General features: G+C 40.5%; 1 protein-coding gene across 19 annotated transcripts in view; it reads left to right on the forward strand.

Annotated features, from left to right (window-relative positions):
* Positions 1-1,724: 1,724 nt before the first annotated feature.
* CLOCK (clock circadian regulator) overlaps positions 1,725-21,464 on the forward strand; it is a 118,366-nt gene continuing 98,626 nt past the window's right edge. For 7 of the 19 annotated variants that reach the window (XM_063722732.1, XM_063722730.1, XM_063722745.1 and 4 more), the window contains exon 1: positions 1,905-2,033. The gene's annotated coding sequence lies outside the window, so the exon portion shown is untranslated. 19 annotated transcript variants of the gene reach the window in all.

Here is a 21,464-nt window from a genome sequence, read left to right on the forward strand (position 1 = left end):
TTATCAACAGGTCTTGGTAAATAATTAAATACAGTGAAAGAGGGAGGAGTCAAAGATAGACATGGTTCGATCTTGGTGACTGAGAGGACAATGAAATCATTAAAAAGGGCAAAGGTATTTTGAAGATAATATGTTCTAGATGGTGGGGAATATAAGGAGGGATCAGTGTCTCTAGAATAAAATTCAAAAATCCATCCTAGGGAAAGCATTCAAACCCTCTCTTGTCTGGCTGCAACCTACCTTATCAGTATTACTAACTTTGCCTCCCGTCTTGCTACCTACCTCTTGTCAGTCGGGACTCTTGATTGCATGTGAAAGAAAACCTCTCACTGGTTTAAGCAATAAAACAGATGCAAAAATTTACTGACTGGTTTAACGAAATTTCCAGAGGAATCTAATCTACATTTGTTTCCAGGCCTAAAACATGTCTTTAGGCCAAACCTCTGTCTTCAAATCTGCTTTTTTTCCATGTTGCCTTCTTTCTCAGAATTCACGTGTGGAAAGATGGCTCCAGGTCTCCATTCTCCCAGATTTAAACCCATTGGTAAAGAGGTAACACCCTTCTTAGGAACTGTAGTTTGCAACCGAGGATTAAACTCAAATATGCCTTCCCCTTGTGTCCTGCTCAGACCATATGGACTGAGAGTGAATAAATTATAGTTCTTCAAAGGAAATTATCAGAATAGGGAATGAATGCTGAACAGGCAAAAATGTCGACCAAAATATCTTCTGCTATATGATGGGGTAAATTAACAAATCATGTTTTCCCACTCCTGAAAGAAAAATCCTTAGGTGAAGGATCAAGGATCTGAATAAGTGCTTCAGTTTGATGTTCTTTTGCCCAGAGCATACAGCAAGAATTGAAAATGTTTACTGAGGTGACTGTTACTTTAAAGGCAGGATTTTATGGCCAGAAAAGTGCATTTTTTGAAACAAGAAGATGGCTTTTATTTCAAATCCAAAGGATATTCATTAAAACATAGGAATTACTAGGAATTAAGACTGTACAGATCTCTTTTCCAGTAGAAGCACTGAAATGTGCTTTCTCATGTAGACCAAATGTGCCTTAACGCATCAAGGGAAGTAATTTCCCGAAGATAAGTAGTAGTCACACGTTGTTCCAACGAGGAAATCCATGCAAATTAGGGTCCTGGTTTATTTCTGATGCTTCATTCCCCATCTTCCATTATACTGTCACTTGGTTTTTAATAAAAGGCCAGGGGAAAATCTCCAAATGAGCAAATAAATCCCGACCTCCTGTCGCTTCCCTCCTCCGGCCGAGGGCGCATGCCCTGTCTCCCCAGGCCCACCCACCAATAAGAAGCAACCCAAGCCGCGCTCCTTCAGGAGATGGGAGAGGATGTTACTGGCGGTCCAGGCGCCTTTGCAACTCTTCTCTCCCCGTACCAGGAGAGGAAACGCGAGTGATGCCACTGGGGGAAAAAGTCTCCTGCCAACACCCGAAAAATCTAACCTGGCGTCGGCAGTGTTTTGCTTTGGAAGGGAGAGCGGGTTCCCTTTCTGGCCTCCGGATCCCTCATCCGGCAGGAAGCTCTTCCTCCTCCTCCTAGCCCCCGGCATACGGGGGGAAAGCCAAAGGGCCTCCAGGACCTAAGGCTAGCGCTCTGCCGGCCGGCCGCGCCCTCCACCCGACCAGGCCCCGCCTCCCCGGCTTTCTAGTAACCGGCGCCCTTCCCGGCCGGGGCAGGGAACGGTGCGCCTGCAGAGCCAGGTTTCGGCCCAAGGGGAGCGGGAGTCTCTTCGGGTGTCCGGGATCCCCTGGCGCGGCTCCGTGCTGCCTAACGGGGCAAGTCGCATGCGCACCGAGCCGCGCCGGGGAAAGGGAGAGTGAGGGGAGGGGCGAGCGCAGAGCCTCCGCCGGCCGTCGGAGCCCGCGGGGTTGCTGACGACGCATGCGCCGGGAGGGGGCGCAATCACGGACTCGGCTTGCGGCTGCCGGTTTAAAAAAGGAAACCCCGGAGAGCGAGAGCGCGAAGGAAATCTGGCCGCCGCCGCCGCCGCGAGCGCTCCGGGTGAGAGGCGCCCGCCCGGTGGGCCCAGGGCCTGCCGAGCGCCGGTTGGCTTCCTTGGCGGCGCATGCGCGCTCCCGGGCTGGTGGAGGAGGGGAAGGGAAGGGAGGGGGAGGAGGAGCTGGCCACAAGAGCGGCGAATTTTTGGGGGGGTGGGTGGGGGGCGCCACTCACAGCCCCAGGTGCTGCTGGAGGTGGGAGCCGCGGCGCCTCCTGGACACAGGCGGGGTAGTGGTTCCGAGTCACCGCAGCGGGAGACCTGGGTGGGGGAGGGAAGAAGCCGGAGCCGCCGCAAGCCACACGGTGAGGGCGCGGGGAAGGGGAGGGAGCGGGGGGCGGTGTGTGTGGGGCCGGGGGGCGGCGGCCAAGGGTGGGGAAGGCGGGAGCTGAAGCCCAAGTTTGGCGTCTCGTTCTAGTGTGTCTTTTCCCAGGACTTCGGGCCGAGGCCCGCCCTGCCTGAGAGGCCCTCTGGGGCAGCTGGGGTTACCTGCGGGGCAGGGGCGGGAATGGGGTGCACGGCGGGGCCGGGCGGCTTGAGGGCGCTCGGAGCTGCGGCCGATTCCAGCAGCTGGGAGGCGGGGAAAGCCGGGGACTGGGTGCCGAGAGAGCTTTCGCTGGGGACCCGCTAGGCCTTGTGACCCACTTTATTCCTGTCACCACTCGGGCACGTTTGGAGCAGCGCCCAATGGGGCGCCGGGGAGGCCAGCTCCTCCGAGGAACCCCCGCCCTCCCGGCGCGGCCCGCGTGCCGCGGTCCGCAGTCCGAACGGCCGCCGTTGCCGGCCGCGGGCTGGTTCCGTTAGTGGTCGTGGTTCCGGGGTTCCGTCCCTGGACAGCGCGCGGCTCTTAGCGTCTGACTCCAGCGACCGCGCGCGGGTTCGAGGATTGGCGGCGAGGCGCTCAGTTTCTCTTTTTCCGTCCACCCGCGCTTCCCATTCCCCGGTGACGACCGCCGCTGGCGTTTGTAGATTTCTTTCCGCCAGTGAAGCTGGGTTTTCTGGAGTTGGCTCTGGCGCTCTGGCCCCTGGAGTGTAATTTCCTACACGCAGCGCCGCAGAGTTTATATTCTTTGAAAGTGTTTGTAGCTTTGTAGAGGTCCTTTTGTTGATGGTAGGTGAGCCTAATTGTGCAAGATAAAAGCCTCAGTCTCTGACCTGGCAGATGAAAGATCAGATCAGATTGTGGTTTCCTGCTATTAGAATGCCATGCTATTAGACTTTAAGGCTTTCTAACCTTCTTTAAAAAATAAAAAAAATTTAACGGTGGAAGAAAAGCACAAGAAGTAAACTTTTACAGTCGTTGATTTGACTATAACGCTGATCCCCCCAAATCAAAGGTAATTTCACTTTGAAGATTGCGTTCTGATTTGTAGCTTTAAGCGATTAGAGAAAATTGTGCAATATTCCCCTCTACCTGTTTGAAAATAAACATTCTTAAAAGGATGTAATTTAGATAATGAGTTGCTTTCTCTGAAACTTATCCCTTGGGACACCTCAAATCTGATTGGTTTTCAAATCTTGGGAGAAGGAAATTAATTCCAGTGTTAAGTGGTTGGCTAAACAGAATGTCTTGAAAGGTTAGCCTGTAGCATTAGGAGAAATACCTAAACGACGAGTTAATGGGTGCAGCACACCAGCATGGCACATGTATACATGTGTGACAAACCTGCACGTTGTGCACATGTACCCTAGAACTTAAAATATAATAATAAAAAAAGAAGTAAAAAAAAAAAACCTGAAGAAAGCAGACTGAAAATGTTCTAAAGCTAGGCATAATCAGTTATGAAAAAAGAATAAGGAAGCTTTCTACGTACTAACATGGAAAGATTGCAAAAATTTGTTATGAAGTGAAAAAAGCAAGGTGTAGTAGTACTTTGTGATTAATGTGTTACATCTTAAGGGCGAGGTGAAATAATACAAATTTATGTTTGCTCTTTATATAAAGAAATTATGGGAGGATTTAGAAAACTAGTAACAATAGAGGAGAGGGAGAAAGTCAGGGAATGGTGGGAAATGAGATTTATTATGTGTATGTCTTCATGTTTTCAAATTTTTGTGTATATTATGGACTCATAAACTGGATTAAACAAAAATCCTCCTCCCCCAAATAATTTGTGTGATTTTTGTTGCCTAATTTATGGTGATTTGAGTCATTTTCAATATGATTGCTTTTCATATTTTTTAGGAAAATCAACTAAAAAGGAAGTTTGGGATACATTTTATGACTATTTACACTTTAATTTTTAAGATTGCAGAGGTCACAGGCATTTATCTTTTAAAGATGTTTAATTATATCTTGCCTTGCTAAAATATATAATGACTGTTTACATTTGGCATTATGGCTGGATTATGCTGCTTTCAGAGTGTAGATGTGTTTCCCCCTCCTCTTTTTTTCAGGAGTCATAGATGGGTAAAATTTTACTTAACCCCAAAGTTTCATGACAAACAATCGTGAGGAGAATGTGAACATTCCCTTAAAGTGCTAGTAAACTTGATTGTCCAGGTTAGTTTGCTTTTCAGGTTGGGAAACTTTTCTTTCTTTTGAGGAAATCAAACATGAACCCCAGTGAAATGTAAATTGGAGGGTGTGTGTGTGGGTGTGTGTCTGGTTGTTTCTCATGAAAAAATAGTGTACAAAATGAACTTTTTTTTAGGACTGTGGATTGTTGAAAATCTGTTTAATGAGGTTAAGACTGCACAGGCAGCTGTTAGATGAGATATAATTTTAGGAGGGGACCCTCAAACTCCCCCGGTGACTAATATTGTATAATCAAAGTAGTGAACAGTGAGTAATGGATTGCAGTTGCTGTGGGCATTTTTGTAATATTACCAGTATTCTTTTTTATTTTGTAGGATAGGATACTTGTATTATTTCTGTTTGATATGTAGGTTTTTCTAATAGACTTCTGCAAAGTGTCACTTATTTTTCATTTGAATTCCATGTGGGTCCATTCAATCTTTTTAAAAAATGGAATTACATTTCAATATTTTTTTTTTTTTTTTTTTTTTTTTTTTTTTTTTTTGAGACGGAGTCTTGCTCTGTCACCAGGCCGGAGTGCAGTGGCGTGATCTTGGCTCACTGCAACCTCCGGCTCCCAGGTTCAAGAGATTCTCCTGCCTCAGCCTCCCGAGTAGCTGAGACTCTTATTTTTAAAATTACAGAAGTAAATTGATGCTCATAAGTTAATACAGTGTATATATAATAAGTGACAACCCCTTTACATCCACTTCTAGCTCACATTCCTCCCCAGAGGAATCTAGGGAGCACAGCTACTGTTATACCCTTGACTGAAGGGTAACACTGTTAACACCACTGTATGATCTTCTAGATCTTTTTCTGTGCATTTGCAAATATGTCCTTTTCAGCCTTGAAAACGGAATCGTCTTGAATGATCATCTGCTTTGCCATTTTGCCTCTAGTATGGGCTCTGTTATTACCTACAGGACAGGGACATGACTTGGAGCCTGTCAGAAAGCTTAACATCTGATATAGACCATAGGTCATACTCATCTTTTCACTAGTGAGGGGCCAATTGTTATGGAGGCATTTGCAGAGTTTGAAGGGAGGTCATACTGATGTGAGTTTTATCTGGTATAGATTTAATTCACTGTAAACTTCGAGCGGCCGAGGTGGGAGAATGGCTTGAGCCCAGGAGTTCAGGACCAGCCTGGGCAACATAGTGAGACCTCTTTGCTACAAAATTTTTTTTAAAAAAATTAGCCAGATGGGGTGGTGCGCACCACAGTTCCAGCTAATTGGGAGGCTGAGGTGGAAGGATCACTTGAATCTAGGAGTTCAGCCTTGGTAACAGAGTCACACCCTGTTTTAAACAAAACAAACCCAAAAAGTGCTTGGATTCTATGAATTTTATAGGACTCTATTTAGAGTCCAAGTTTTAGGATTTTCTTTGGCTTTTGACTTGATCGATAGTGTATGGGTTAAACTTTGATTTTTTTTCCTTCTGTACTTGCTTGTAGACTCCTATGAAAGCCTGGTAGATTACACCAGCCTCTTGAGCTCCTCTGAAGTGAACCTAAGCAGACTGTCCTTAGCTAAGGGACACTGATACTGACTTGGATAAAATTTAGCTTTTGAAGGGAAAAGGAGAGAAGAGGCTCTTTGGTCTGGCTTTTGCTTAACTGACAACAAACAACTAATATGCACTACCCTCTCCTCCATCCATCCCTCTGGTTCTCTAATAGTTCCAGAGGGATTGTTTTAAACCAGGTTACAAAGAATTACCAAACTTTAATTCTTTTTAGCTGATAGAGTTTGCAAAAAGTTCAGAGTATTAATCAAGACTATTTACTATGGGAGATACCTAGAAAGATGCAGTACAATTGACCCTACCTTCAGTGGTTTTGAAATCTAGTATGGTTAAAACAGCATAGACATTATTATTATTATTATTATTTGAGACAGAGTCTCGCTCTGTCACCTGGGCTGGAGTGCAGTGGCGTGATCTCAGCTCACTGCAACCTCCGCCTCCTTGGTTCAAGTGATTCTCCTGCCTCAGCCTCCCAAGAGTAGCTGGGATTACAGGTATCTGCCACCACACCCGGCTAATTTTTGTATTTTTAGTAGGCACGGTGTTTCTCCATGTTGGCCGGGCTGGTCTCGAACTGCTTACCTCAGGTGATCTGCCCACTTCAGCCTCCCAAAGTGCTGGGATTACAGGCATGAGCCACCGTGCCCAACTGAAAAGCATAGACATTATAACACAGGGTAGAAAATGACAGATTTTATAAGAAAATTACATACAACATTTGTAAGGATGAGCCTATTTCTGGCTGTTTTTTTTTTTTGGTTGGGGGAGAGACATGGGGTTTTGAGGGAGAATACGTATCTCAACCTTTTAATTAGTTAAGAAAGGAAACTTAGCTCAGATCTTAGCTCTTGATAATGTAAGGAGTTGTTATGTTCTTTTAGCAGGCATCTGTGAGACTGATAGCTATTTCGGTAGTTTTTTTTAAGCTTTCCCGCTGGAAAGAACCATTTGATGTTTTATTTGATAATTATAATATAGCCTCTTTAATCATTTCAGGATTGCTAGAAAAATTAGGAAATTAAATCCTATCAGTTAACTGTTGTCTACCATCAAATATGTCAGCCAGTGTTTATATTAAAAGAAAATTGTTTCCTCTTATCTCAATCTTGAAACATATATTTTATGTCACCTCTTCCCCACATTTTTACTTCTAGTGCTGTGTCAAATAAAGCATTTATTTACTGTGACTATTTTAATAAAACAACATTGTGGGGGAAAAGTCAAAGTTCCGCATTGTAGCTAAACCTTTTGATGTTTATCTGTTTCCTTATAGATTTTACAGATGCATAAAGTAAAACATTTTTTAAGTTCCTTGTAGGCATTACACCAATGGCTGTTGCATTTTCTCCTTTTCTGAATCAAAAATTCTAGATGGAGTTGTATGAATTATTTATAGAACACTCAAGTGTCAGAGCAATATAATTGTTACTAATTGACTGTAATTACATAATGGCATTTATATTTACAGGTTGCTTTACAACCATTTGTTAAAAGCCCTCTTAGGTGTAACTTCTGTGAAATAGGTAGATAAAGAGATTCCTGTTTTTTTCCATTTTTTTGATTATGCAAATATTAAATTATTTAAACTTATTCTTACAGCCTCAACTCTGAGTTATTACTTTAGTTCGATATTTCACAGAGATGTAATTCTGTTAATTTTAAGTCTTAGAAGTCTACAGAAATCACTTGTGAAAAATAAAATTTTATGGATTACTTTGTCTTTTAAAGTATGCTGTTTCGGATATAATTTGCTTTTCATTTTTCAGAAATATTTTCATTTTTTACATTAATAATGACGAATATTAAGTTTCTTTTTCAAAGAGGTCACATTCAGGTACTTAACATTTTTAATTCTCATCCCAAATAGTGGAAAATTGAATGTGAGGGGTATCTGGCTGTGACATGTTACCCCATTGATCCCCAGGGTTGATTCAGCTCATCTGGCTGGCTCGGCAGGTGTCCCCTTCCTCCCTCACTGCTCCATGTGCGTCCCTCCCGAAGCTGAAGCTGCATGCTCGGTCAAAGAGGACGACCATCCCAAATAGAGGAGGACTGGTCTTGGGTCAAGGGTATACAAGTAGCTGCGCTCCCCTGCTAGAACTTTCGAGGAAGCTCTCAAGGTCCAAATAGTGGAAAATGAAAGTACAGGTTGATTCATGTTGGCAGGTTTTGGTATTTAAAAAAAAAACTAAAAAGCACACATGGGGGATATACCAATAAAGGTTAGACCATGTGCCTAGCTAAGAACTTATCATTTGTATTAAAATATGGTTTAATGTAAAGAGTTGCCTTTCTCCCTCCCCCCCCTCCCCTCCCCTCCCCTCTCCTCCTCTCTTACCCCCAATTAAAAAATAGCACATCCCTAATGTAGAAAACTTGGGAAACACTAAGAAAGCATAGATTACATTTTAGGCTGGGCACAGTGGCTCACACCTGTAATCCCAGCACTTTGGGAGGCCGAGGTGGGTGGATCACTTGAGGTCAGGAGTTTGAGACCAGCCTGGCCAACATGGTGAAACCCTGTCTCTACTAAAAATACAAAAATTAGCCGGGCATGGTGGCGGGTGCCTGTAATCCCAGCTACTTGGGAGGCTAAGGCAGGAGAATCGCTTGAACCCAGGAGGCAGAGGTTGCAGTGAGCAGAGATCATGCCATTGCACTCCAGCCTGTGCGACAGATCAAGACTCAGTCTCAAAAAAAAAAAAAAAATTAAAACAGTATCGTTGGAGATCATACCACCAAGAGTGTTGTTGTTAATCTTCTTGATTATCTATCTGCTTCCTGCATTTTGTTGTATTTGTGTACGTATACTTATGTATACGTAAGTATATATGTATACATATACGTATATGTATACTTATGGGCTCATAATGTAGTCCACTGTAGTGCAAGCTGTTCAGTTAACAGTGAATCATCAACATATTTTCATGTCAGTATTTTTCTGCTATGTGATTATTTTTAGTAGGTATGTAACATTCTCATCCCTGTGTAATAATTTACTTATCAATCTTCTGTTGGACATTGAAGTTGTTTTCAATTTTTAGAATATTAATACGGTCACTTCCCTATATCATGCATTTTGATACTGGCCTACCTACTATCAGTGATTTTTTCTATTTTTGTTTCTCTGAAAATATCTCAATTTCACCTTTTTTTTTTTTTTCTTTTTTTTTTGAGACAAGGTCTCACTCTGGCACCCAGGCTGGAGTGTAGTGGTATGAACATGGCTCACTGTAGCCTCCACCTTTTGGGCTCAGGCAATCCTTCACCTCAGCCTCCTCAGTAGCTGGAACCACAAGCATATGCCACCATGCCCAGCTAATTTTTAAATTTTTTGTACAGGCGGGGTCTTGTCATGTTGCCCTGGCTGTTCTTGAACTCCTGGGCTTAAGAGATCCCCCCATCTTGGCCTCCCAAAGTGCTCGGTATAGGTGTGAGCCACCATGCACGGCAGTTTCACCTTTTTTGAAGTGGTTTTTGTTTTTTTTTTGTTGTTGTTGTTGTTGTTTTTTGAGACATGTTTTTGTTGTTGTTCTGTTGCCCAGGCTGGAGTGCAGTGGCGTGATCTGAGCTCACTGCAGCTTCTGCCTCCTGGGTTCAAATGATTCTCATGCCACAGCCTCCTGAGTAGCTGGTATTACAGGCATGTGCTACCATACCCAGCTAAATTTTTTGTATTTTTAGTAGAGAGAGGATTTTGCCATGTTGGCCACGTGGGTCTCCAAACTCATGGCCTCAAGTGATCTGCCCACCTTGGCCTCCCAAAGTGCTAGGATTACAGGCATGAGCCACTGTGGCTGGCCTGAAGTGTGTTTTCACTGGCTATAAAGTTCTAAGTTGGTAGTTACTTTCTTTCAACACATTAAGAATGTTTGGTCGCTTTCTGTCTTCCTTTCTGTTTGTTGAAGTCAGCTACCATTCTTATTGAAGGCAATGTATTAACTATATTCTTGCTGAGGATAATGTGTCTTTTATTTTTCTTTGGCTACTTTTAAGACTCTGTGTTACTTTTAAAGCACTTTGACTATGATGTGTTCAGATGTGGTTTTCTTTGTTGCTTTATGTTTATAAAGTTTTTTGAATCTAGCTGGATGCCTTTTAGTTTTGGAAGGTTCTGTTATCACCTTTTCATATATTCTGCCCCTTTTTTCTTTTTGGATCCTAATTACACATATATTAAACTTAATTACCATGTTCCACATGTTGAAAAAATTTTTTTTCTGTGTTTGGATATTTTCTATTGACCTGCCTTCCAGTATGCCAAAACTATCTTCTCTTTTTGTCAAAACTAATCTTTTATGTTCTTAATTTTACATTGTGGTTTTGAGTTCTAGAGTATTCCTTTGATCTTGTTTTATAGACTTGTAATCAACTCCAGTTCTCTTGAACATACTAATTATAGTTATTTAAATGCTTGTCTTTTCCAATATCAGCTTCATCTATTGGTCTGTTTATCTTGTTTGTTTTTCTGTTGGTTATTGGTCATATGGTTGTACTGTTCTGTCTCTTCACATGCCTGGTAAGTTTTCCAAGGAACTTACCCATTTCATTTAACTTGTTGCATTTATTGGCAAAAAGTTGCTTATAATACTGTATTATTGTTCTTTTAATATCTGTAGAAAGTGTAATGAGTCTAATATCTGTATAACCTGTAGAGATTTAGTATCATTCCCAATACTAGTAATTTGTCTCTGCTCCCCTTTTCCCTGATTAGTCTGGCTAGAAGTTTATTGATTTTATTGAGGTTCTTGAAAAGTTAACTTTCAGTTTAATTGACTGCCTATGGTTTTCTTATTTCTGCCCTGGTCTTTATTTCCTTTCCTCAGCTTACTTTTGGGTTTAATTTGTTTTCTTTTTCTGGTTTCTTAAGATAGAAGCTGAGGTCATTGATTTGTGACCTTTTTTCTTTTCTAATGTAAGCATGCTATAAACTTCCCTTTAATTGTTTATAATTTATTTGTTTGTTTTTTGAGACAAGGTCTCACTACTGCTCAGGCAGTACAGTGGCATGATCATGGCCTATTGCAGCCTTGACCTCTCAGCCTCCTGAGTAGCTGGGACTGCAGGCATGTGCCACCATGCCTAGCTAATTTTTTATTTTTATTTTTATTTTTTTGAGACTGGGTCTCACTCCGTTGCCTAGGCTTTAGTGCAGTGGCCCAATCATGGCTCACCACAGCGTCGATGTCTCGGGCTCAAGAGATCCTCCCACCACAGTCTATTAAGTGCTGGGACTACAGGCATGTGCCACCATGCCTGGCTAATTTTTGTATTTTTTTGTAGAGATAGGGTTTCACCATGTTGCCCAGGCTGGTCTTCAACTCTTGAGCTCAGGCAATCCACTTGCCTCAGCCTCCCAAAGTGCTAGGATTACAGGTATAAGCCACCACACCTGCCCAGAGTTTATTAAAATTTTTTCTGAAGACAAGGATGTCACTGTGTTGCCCATGTTGGTCTTGAACTCCTGATTTCAAGCAATCCTCTTTCCTTGGCCTCCTGGAGTGCTGGGATACAGATGTGAGCCACCACTCCTGGCCATTTCCAGTTTTTGATATATTATGTTTCCATTTTCATTCCATTCAGAGTACTTTATAATTTCTTTCCTGATGTCTTATTAGGTCTATAGTTTATTTATAAGTGTGTTATATAGTTTTCAAATATTCGAGGATTTTCCAGAGATCATTGTTATTTTTAATTCCATTGTAATGAGAGAATTTTAAATTTATTTGGATTTATTTTATGGCCTAGAATATATTCTATCATGGTAAGTGTTCTTCATGTGCAGTTGAAAAGAATGTGCGTTTTGTTGTTAGTTGGAGTGTTTTAGAAATGTCAGTTAGGTCAGGTCTGTTGATTGTTTTTTTTATGTCTCATAATTTTTTATTGACTGCCAGGCATTGTGTAGTAAAAAAATTAAGTAAGCATTACCAGGTAATGGTACATTTTGCCAGACTGGGAGAGGGGTGGGGGAAGTGGAAGTTCATTTTCTATGCAGATAGGCTAGGGAGCTGTATTATCTGTTTGCATTACTATAAAAGAGTACCTGAGACTGGGTAATTTATAAAGAAAAGAAGCTTAATTGGCTTACGGTTCTCCAAAGTGTATAGGAAGCATGGTGCTGGCATCTGCTTATAGTGAGGCTTAGTAAGTTTCTAGTCATGGCTGAAAGTGAAGGGAGAGCAGGTGCATCACATGGCAAGAGTGGGAGCAAGAGAGCAAGGTGGGGCAGGTCCCAGACTTTTCAACAACCAGATCTTGTGTGAACTCACTTACTACTGAGGAGATGGTACTAAACCATTCATGAGGGATCTGCCCCCATGATCCAGTTGCCTCCTACTGGGCCCAACTTCCAACATTGGGAATTACATTTACATTTCATCATGAGATTTGGAGGGAACAAACATCCAACCCGTATCAGGAGCCCATCATCTTAAATTATGTGGAGGCTGGGTTGCTATTTTAATAGTTTGCTATCCTTATTTTTCCTTGTTTTTTCAGATGTTGTCTTCTAAGGCTTTCATTTCAAAGCCTGTTGGTCTTGTCCCTTTAGCAATGCCAAAGGTAGGAAATTTCACTTTGCTTTTCAAAGTTTTTTAGTTAACTTTGTAGCCTTTTACCCTGCACGTTTTAAAATTCAGCAAATATGCTGAGGGGAGATACCACCTTTGAGCTTGAGGTCCTTGCGTGAAACTTTTTAGGAGAATTAGTCTCCTAGTTTTGTTATTCCAGCCCTGTGTGAACACCAAAAGCTGTCCTGGCTTCTGTGTTCCTCAGCAACAATATTTTACACAGGTCAGGCCTCAATTTTCAGCCTCTAGCCCAAGCAATAATTAGGAAATACTCCCAGGGAAAAGACAGATGCTGGTCATCTAAATACCTTTAAAATATTCTCCCCATCTCTGAGGTGGAGGTTGCAGTGAGCCAAGATTGCTCCACTGCACTCCAGCCTGGGTGACAGAGCAAGACTCCATCTCAAAAAAAAAAAAAGATTCTCCTGTCACTGGAATTTTAGACCTTCTTCTTTCCCATGCTTCCACAGCTCACTACCTTTAAAAATATGATTTTTATAATTTATTTGGCTTTTTAAGTTGTTCTTAGCAAGAATATTGGCCTGCTTCAAACTAGTTCATTTTACCTAAGTGCAGACAATTTCCTATTATTATTATTGACATTTATTTTTGCAGAGATAGGATCTGACTTTGTTGCCCAGGCTGGTCTTGAACTCCTGGGCTCAAGTGATCCTCCTGCTTTGACCTTCCAAAGTATTAGGATTACAGGCATGAGCCACTTTAGCTGGCCCCTGTTATTTTTTAAAGGTATGCAGAATACTCAATATTTATGAGCTGTTTTATGTAGTGTTCTTTAGGTATTTTGTTGTTGGGTTTCAGTTTTTTATGTATATTTTTTAAAAATTTTTATTGGGATATAATGTATATATGTTAAAATCTGCCCAATTTAAGTATGCAGATTGAGTTTTGACAAACCTAAACGTTCTTGTAATCACCACGGTCAAGAAGCAAAAAAAATTTTTTTTTATACTGATACGAGGTCTTGCTGTATTGACCAGGTTGGAGTGTAGTGGCAATATAGTGAGGCCTTTGGCTCTCCAAAAAAATAGAAAAAAATTAGCCAGACGTGGTGGCATGTGCTTGTAATCCCAGCTACTCAGGAGGCTGAGATGGGAGGATTGCTTGAGCCCAGGAGGTTGAGGTTGCACTGAGCCATTGACTGTGCTGCTGGACTCCAGCTTGGATGACAGAGCAAGACTGTCTCAAAAAAAAAAAAAAAAAAAAAGTCACTTTATGCAGAAAAGGCTGCTGAGATTTTGTTTAGGGTTGTATTTACTCTATAGATTAAAGAAAATTGATAGCAACATTGAGTCCTTTGATCCTTGAACACAATATACCTCTCCATTCATTTAGGCATTTCATTTTTCTCAGTAGTGCTTTAAAGTCTTTTAGTATACCTTTAATGGTGGTCTTCATCTTGTTCATTCAGCAAGTATTTATTGAGCATTCTGCTCTTTGCCAGCTACTATCCTATCTGCTGGGGAACAAAGCCCTGCCTTCAGGGAGCTTATGTTCTTACTGAGGAAACCAGATGAGAAACTAGTGAGTTAAATATATGCTAGATGGATATTTGTATTGTAGAGAAAACCAAATCAAGGTGTAGGAGATTAGAGTCTATTAGCATGTGAGGATAGAATGGATATCTTAGTTTTGGCTGCTATAACAAAAATACCCAGGAGTATTAGATTCTGCAGTACAACAGCACATAGACTGTGTGCTGTTGAATTTGGTTTGCTAGTATTTTTTTTAAGAGTAAGAAAATCAGTATTCATTAGATTTATTGCTGTAGCTTTCCTTTTTTGTGATATCTTTGTCTGGTTTTGATATCAGGGTAATGCTGGCCTTTTAGAATGGGTTTGGAAATGTTCTCTCACATTTAGTTCTTTGGAAGAATTTGAGGAGGATTGGCTTGGTGATAGTTGAGAGTAGAATAAGCACTCGTTTCAAGTTTGGTATTGTTCCACTGATGCTCCACTTGACTCACTGCATATTACAACTGTAATTATTAATTACTTCAGTGCTGTTAATCATAGGGTAGTACAAGCTAGATTAAATGGCAAACAAATGTACAAAACATTTTATTACTATTGGGTTCTGTATACATTAATGTTTTAAGATACAGGCAAAAAGGAAAACATCGAGAGTTTACTGAAAAGCAAAAGTTTTGTAGTGTGTCTTGAATTTAGTAAACAAGTATCCACTCTCCTGCATCTTAAACAAGCACTTTGTTTTTGTTTAATTTTTTTGAGATGGAGTCTCACTCTGTTGCCCAGGCTGGAGTGTAGTGGCGCAATCTTGGATTACTGCCTCTGCCTCCCAGGTTCAAGCTATTCTCCTGCCTCAGCCTCCTGAGTAGCTGGGATTACAGGCGTGTGCCACCACGCCTGGCTAATTTTTGTGTTATTCGTAGAGACGGGGTTTCACCATGTTGGCCAAGCTGGTCTCAAACTCCTGACCTCAGGTGATCCACCTGCCTTGGCCTCCCAAAGTGCTGGGATTACAGGCATGAGCCACCGTGCCTGGCCTTAAGCACTTTTTCACAGATTTATGAACAATCACAAAAATCTTTAGTCAGTGAAATGATTTAAATTACTTTCTAGGCAGAAAAATATTCTAATATGTATCTAAAATACTTAATTAAAAAGTGTTGAAAAAATATTCGGAGATCAAAACTTTTAGGTCATCATAAAATAAATTAGTAACATCATATTTTGGCTTCATTCTTTAGCATGTGGATATTCAGTTTTCCCAACACTGTGTGTTGTAGAGACTGTTTTTTTCTCCATTAGGTAGTCTTGGCACCCTTGTCACAAGTCATTTGGTGGTAAGTGCAAGGGTTTATTTCTGTTCTGTTCCATTGGTCTGTAGCTCTGTATTTATGTCAGTACCACACTGTCTTGATTACTGTTGCTTTGTAGTATGTTTTGAAGTAAGAAAGTACGAGGCCTCCAAATTTTTGGTGGTTTTTCAAGACTGGTTTGGCTACTTGGGGGTCCCTTGAGATTCTGTATGAATTTTAGGATGGTTTTGTTTCTATTTCTGCAAAAATAATGTCATTGAGAATTTGACAGGGATTACATTGAATCTGTAGATTGCTTCAGGTAGTATGGACATTTTAACAGTATTAACTCTTTCAGTTTAAAAACACAGAATGTTTTTCCATTTATTTGTATTCTCTTTGATTTCTTTTAGCAATGTTTTGTAGTTTTCAGAGTACAAGTCTTTTATCTCCTTGGTTAAGTTTATTCCTAGTATTTTTATCCACTCTACCCCCCCGTCCCGGCCCCTTTTCTTTTTTTAAAGAGATAGGGTCTCTGTCACCTAGGCTGGAGTGCAGTGGCACAATCATGGCTCACTGTGACCTTGAACTCCTGGGCTCAAATGATCCTCCTGCCTCAGCCTCCCAAGAAGCTGGGACTAAAAGTGTATGCTTCCACACTCGGCTAATTTTTTGATATTTTTATAGAGAGATAAGGTCTCAAATTCCTGGCTTCAAGCAGTCCTCCCACCTTGGCCTCCCAAAGTGCTAGGATTACAGGTTTGAGCCACCATGGTTTGCCTTTCCTCTTTTGATACTATAGTAAATTGGGATTTTTTTTTTTTAATTTTCCTTTCCAATTGGTCATTTTTGGTGTATAGAAACGCAACTGATTTTTGTGTATTGATTTCGGATCCTGAAACTTTGCTGAAATCATGTATTAGTACTAACAGTTTTTTTGTGGATTCTTCTTTAGGGCTTTCTGCATATAAATCATGTCATCTGTATACAGAGATAATTTCCTTTCTTATTTGAGTGCCTTCTATTTATTCTTCTTGCCTAATTGCTCTATCTAGGACTTCTGGTACTGTGTTGAATAGAAGTGATAAGAGTGGGCATCCTTGACTTGCTCCTAATCCTAGAAGTAGTGTTCAGTCTTTTACCATTGAATAGGATGTTAGCTGTGGGATATTCATATATGGTGTTTATTATGTTGAGATAGTTTCCTTCTATTCTTCATTTATTGAGTGTTTTTATCATGAAAGGGTGTTGAATCTTGTCAAATGCTTTTGTTCATCAATTGGAATCATGTGGTTTTTGTGCTTCATTCTATTAATGTGGTATATTACCCTAATTGATTTTTGTATGGTGACCCATCCTTGAATTTCTGGTATAAATCCCACTTGGTTATAAATCCCACTTGGTCATGGTATATAATCCTTTTAATGTGCTGTTGAATTTGGTTTGCTGGGGTTTTTTTTGAAGATTTAAAAAATCACTCTTCATTATGGTTATTACTGTGGTTTTCTTTTCTTGTGGTATCTTTGTCTGGTTTTTATATCAGGGTACTGGTGGCTTTTTAGAATGAGTTTGGAAATGTTCTTTCCCATTTTAGTTCTTTGGAAGAGTTTGAGGAGGATTGGGTTAATTCCTTTTTTTTTTTTTTTTTTTTTTTTTTGAGATGAAGTCTTGCTCTGTCGCCAGGCTGGAATACAGTGGCGTGATCTCGACTCACTACAACCTTCGCCTCCTGGGTTCAAGCGATTCTCCTGCCTCAGCTTCCAGAGTAGCTGGGGCTATAGGCGCATACCACCATGCCCAGCTAATTGTTGTAGTTTTAGTAGAGATGGGGTTTCACCATGTTGGCCAGGATGGTCTCGATCTCTTGACCTTGTGATCCACCCTTCTCAGCCTCCCAAAGTGCTGGGATTACAGATATGAGCCACGACGCCTGGCCTGGTTAATTCTTTTAAATGATTGATAGAATTCTCAGTAAAGCCTCCTAGGCTTTTGTTGTTGTTGTTGAGATCTGCTTTTATTTCTTGATTTACTAACTTCAAATTATATCTATTGACTCACTGCTAAGAAAGATGAGGATTTAGCTTACTTACACTTTACTTAATTATAGTGCTAGGGCTGTTTTTTTTTCTATGGGTCTAAAGTCATAATGCTAGTGGAACTCAAGAAATAAAATATTTACTTATTTCTTCTTGTACTTCATCAGTTTTTCGAAATCATGCCACTAGATTGCTTTATATTCTAGATGACTTTTTGTTCATCTTTTCCTCCCACAGTTTGTAATTGTCTTTTTTTCTTGATAGAGAAATATATACCTTTATCATATCCTCAGATGTTTTTCCTGCTTGGATCATAATATCTATTAACTGTTAGGTGGAATGCCTTTTCCTGGAGATATCACTCTTAGAGCCCTCCTACTTCCTGCTTCAGTCTTGACAGGTTGGAAGCTGCTGTATATGTGTCATTCTGAGATATTCTGTGTCTGCATTTCTGGTTAGATTTACTGTTTCTTAGATGCTACATCTTCCTCTTTTATGGCATTCTTCCTTTTTTAGCTGGAATGTATTTACTCTTTTTTTTTTTTGCGATGGAGTCTTGCTCTTTTTCCCAAGGCTGGACTGCAGGGGCACAGTCTCGGCTCACTGCAACCTCTACCTCCTGGGTTCAGCTGATTCTTCTGCTTCAACCTCCGCAGTAGATGGGATTACAGGCGTTTGCCACCATGCCTTGCTAATTCTTGTGTTTTTAACAGAGACAAGGTTTCACCATGTTGGCCAGGTTGGTCTTAAACACCTTATCTCAAGTGATCCACCCTCCTCGGCCTCCCAGAGTGCTGGGATTATAGGCATGACCCACTGCATCCTGCTTTGAATGTATTTTAAATTAACTTCAGTATACAGAGTACTTACAATGTAAATATTGTGAATTCTTGTGTGTTTGAAAATAGCTTTGGCCTGGGTCTTAATTGCTTGGTAGTTTGGCTGGGTGTAGAAATTTAAATTGAAATTAATTCTCTCTTACAACTTAGAGGTTTTTGCTCTATTCTGTTGAGCATCAAGATGATAAGATGTCTGATGCTATTCTGTCTTGTTATTTTCTAAATGATCCTTTCCCTCACTCACAAAGATAAGCTTTAGTATCTTATCTTTGTCCTTCGTAGTTATGGAATTTTATAATTATGTGTTTAGATATGAATTTTTGTCATTCTTTGCTGGACTCAGTATGTCCTTTCAGTTGAAATGCAAGTGTCTCCCTTCAGTTATGGAAAATGTTCTTTTATTATTTCCTTGGTAATATTCCTTAGTCTATGTTTGCCCATTTTGGGATACTTACTAGCAGAATATTGGCTTTCTTGATTGATCCTCATTTCTTTATCTCTTTTCTCAAGTTTTCTGTCTTCTTTATGCTGTATTTTGACAGATGTTTTCAATTATATGTTTCTGACCTGCGAATGTTTATAAATTGTTAATGAGTAGCTTTTGCTTATTTTCTGCTGGTATCATTTCAAGAGACAACACAGGATAGTAGCTAAAAGCATTCACAATGGAACCAGACTTCCTGACTGTGTGGGTTTAGATCCCAGCTCCACAACTTCAAAACCATGACCATGGGCAAATGATTAATCTCTTTGTCCTCAGTTTCTAATCTACAAAATGAGGATAATAATACCTACCTTGTGAGTAAAGGAGTTCATATTTGTTAAGCATTTGTAACAGTTCTTGGCATAGTGGACTCTTGTATTATTATTTGTTAAATATACCTATTTTTGTTTAATTGAATGCAGTATCTTCAGTAGTCCTTTGAGAATATTTTGTTCTATTTTGAGATTTTTTTCTGTGTCCTGAATAAACTGTGATTTTTTTGAAGTCAGTTTGATCTATTTATTTATCTTGGTCTGGGTGGGACGTAGTGGCTCATGCCTTTAATAACAGTACTTTGGGAGGCTAAGGTGGGAGGATTGCTTGAAGCTAGGAGTTTGAGACTAGCCTAGGCAACATAATGAGACCCCATCTCTACCAGAAAATTAAAATATTAGTTGAGTGTGGTCATGCATGTCTATAGTCCTAACTACTTGGGAGGCTGAGGCAGGAAGATCACTTGAGCTCAGGAGTTCGAGGCTGCAGTGAGCTATGATTGTGTCACTGCACTCCTGCCTGGGCAACAAAGTAAGACTGTCTCTTTTAAAAACTAAAAAAATAGATAATGTCTTTATCTTGGTCTTTTTCTAGCTATTTCTTATTGTATGTCTGGGGATCCTCATTGTTAGTTCATGGTTCTTGCTAAAGGACCATCTTGATTATGTTAGGTACTGCTGTTGGTTTCCTGTATTGTAGTCATGGACTTGTTTTCTAATTGCTATCTTGGAATGAGAAGACTGTTTGGCAACTCTTTGTACATAGTTGGAGCATCTCTTGTTTGCTGGCAAGTTAGGTTTAGGGCAAAAGATCAGGGAACCTGTTTTTAGGCTTAGGAGCTTTCCAGTTGCCATATAGAAGTGGGCTCTACAGATACTGACATTCACACCAGAAGACCCAGTTTCTTTCTGTTCAGTTTGTTAACTGTCTTTAGGAAAAAAAAGAGTATTTCACTTTTTGTACCTACAGGTGACACTGGCCCTTGCTTAGTCATTGAGGGGAGCCTAGAATCTCTGAAAGATTGACTTAGACCTCCACTGTAGTCCTTTCATGTATAGATTTTGGGCTGTGCTTCACTTAGTTCTGTTTAAACTTAACACACTTGGGTCTGCTTTCTGTTCTCCGGAATTCTGTTGTAAACACTTTCTCTCTGTTCTTTTCGTTGTCTTATAGATTTATTCTTTTTTGTTTGTTTTTATATGCTCATTTGTACAGACTTTCTGCATGGAGGGGCGGCAAACATGAGTGTTTATCACCATCATCATCTCATTCACTCCCCAGGTTTCTTTAAAATAAGGCAGTTGGGGGGGATGAAAGAAATAGTCATTTCACCCCTAAATACTTCAGTATATTTAATTAATTAATTTTTTTTTTGAGGTGGAGTTTTGCCCTTGTTTCCCAGGCTGGAGTGCAATGGCATGATCTCGGCTCACTGCAGCCTCTGCCTCCTGGGTTCAAGTGATTCTCCTGCCTCAGCCTCCCAAGTAGCTGGGATTACAGGCATGTACCACCAGGCCTGGCTAATTTTGTATTTTTAGTAGAGATGGAGTTTCACTCTATTGGTCAGGCTGGTCTCGAACTCCTGACCTTAGGTGATCCACCCACCTCAGCCTCCCAAAGTGCTGGGATTACAGGCATTAGCCACTGCCCTTGGCCTCAATATATTTATTTTAAAACATAGGATTTTTTTTTTTTTTTTTTAGAGACAGGGTCTTGCTGTGTTGCTCAGGCCGGAGTGCAGTAGCCCAATCATAGCTCACTGCAGCCTTGAACTCCTAGGCTCAAGTGGTCTTCCGAAAGTACTGAGATAATAGGCATGTGCCACCATGCCCAGCTAATTTTTTAAATTTTATAGTAGAGATGAGATCTCGCTGTGTTGTCAAGGCTGTTCTCGATTTCCTGGCCTCAACTGATCCTCTCACTTAGGACTCCTAAAGAGCTGGGATTACAGGTGTGAGCCACCACACCCAGCTGATATTTTCTTTCATAATCTCGGTGTCATTACCACACCTAACAAAATTAACGATACTTCCTTAATATCATAAAACACCTAGTTCATATTCAGCTTTTTCAAAAATGCCTTTTTGTTGCTTTATTTGAATCAGGTACATACCTCCCAGTTATGTTTTTTTAGTCTTTTAAAATTTTTATTTTATTTTCTCATTTTCAGTCATGCCTATATAATGATTGAATCTTTTTTAAAAAAAGGTATTATTTGGGAGAGGAATGACATCAGTTTGTAGATCACCTTTGATAGAAAATATTTGGGCAAGATATGTGTTGTATAGTTTTGTTCTCTCTAATATCCTAAGAAAGCAAAATCTGCCCCAAACATGCTTTTGTTTTTACAGGATGTATTAAACATATACAATAGTATATAGAATAGTAAAATGAACTCCTATGTACC

This window comes from Pongo abelii, chromosome 3, assembly GCF_028885655.2.
Source record: "Pongo abelii isolate AG06213 chromosome 3, NHGRI_mPonAbe1-v2.0_pri, whole genome shotgun sequence".
NCBI lineage: Eukaryota > Metazoa > Chordata > Mammalia > Primates > Hominidae > Pongo > Pongo abelii.